The following is a 1,214-nucleotide window of genomic DNA, read 5'->3' as shown; positions in this document are numbered from 1 at the left end:
ACACACATGCATGTGTATATATCGTGCACGGTGGCAAAGGTTCACTAGTCCGAAGGTTCACTAGTCCGGAACACTCACAGGGGATGTAGAGTTGGCAGGCGTGTGCGTGTGTGCGTGTGTGTGTGGGGGGGGGGCTTATAGTATAGATATAGAGTGATTAATGTAGATGTAGGGGCTATATAACGTAGCTGTAGGGCATATTATGATGTCGATATATAGTGCCTGCAATGTAGATGAAGGGCTTATAACTATAAGGTAGATATAGGGCCTATAATATACATGTAGGACTTATATATTGATAAAATATAGATGGGACTGGAGCTAGCTGGGTAGGGAGTGTGGAAAAGACGGACAGTTGCCCCCAGACAAATGTAGATACCATCAAGGTACCTTGATACCATTAGTGACCTACGTAGCTACTATTTCACATGCAGGGTCAAATGCCCAGCGGAAGACACGTACGCCACGGGTGGCTTTGCTGCCCCAAGCAAAATGATCGAGTTGTAGCTACGCCCCTGCAGATATTTATATCATCAATAGCATATAAAACCTTTATCTATATTGGGTTTATATGCTCATGATATTATATTATTCACCCGTGACATTTGTATTATAGAATATCTGTAGCAATGTATGCACCACTATTATTATGATTATGATATCATATGTTATCATATTCAGGTTATCATATGATTAACAAACATATATGAGGGCATGCATGTGACTTTCTGCAACCTCTTGCTGTAGTTTCAATGTGAAGAAACAAGTAATTGCTCTTACACGTTGTTACTCACAGACACTTGGGCCGTTTCAATAATTAAATTATATCATGTAAACATGAATTGTATTTCTAATCAAAGTCTTAATGTTTATCTACCCTTTCTATCGCTTAATAATTCCACGTAAATGCCTTTCAAGTGCTCTTGTGCAACACGTACTCTCACCGCACGCACGCCACTGCGCACAAACTCACGAACAGATAAGGTAGTAACTCTTGAAACGCGGCTTATAAGTGTCTGTGCTATTCTATGTTAGTGTCTGTGCGCGCGTACTTTGAGTCCTGTGTGGAGATGGCATTATAGCGATAAAGGCATGCGCGAGGTTACGTTATACATATATACACACATGCATGTGTATATATCGTGCACGGTGGCAAAGGTTCACTAGTCCGAAGGTTCACTAGTCCGGAACACTCACAGGGGATGTAGAGTTGG

The sequence above is a fragment of the Priapulus caudatus genome, unplaced genomic scaffold, assembly GCF_000485595.1.
Source record: "Priapulus caudatus unplaced genomic scaffold, Priapulus_caudatus-5.0.1 Scaffold2292, whole genome shotgun sequence".
NCBI classification, from domain to species: domain Eukaryota; kingdom Metazoa; phylum Priapulida; class Priapulimorpha; order Priapulimorphida; family Priapulidae; genus Priapulus; species Priapulus caudatus.
The sequence above is the reverse complement of the archived record's forward strand: the minus strand, read 5'-3'. Positions refer to the sequence as shown.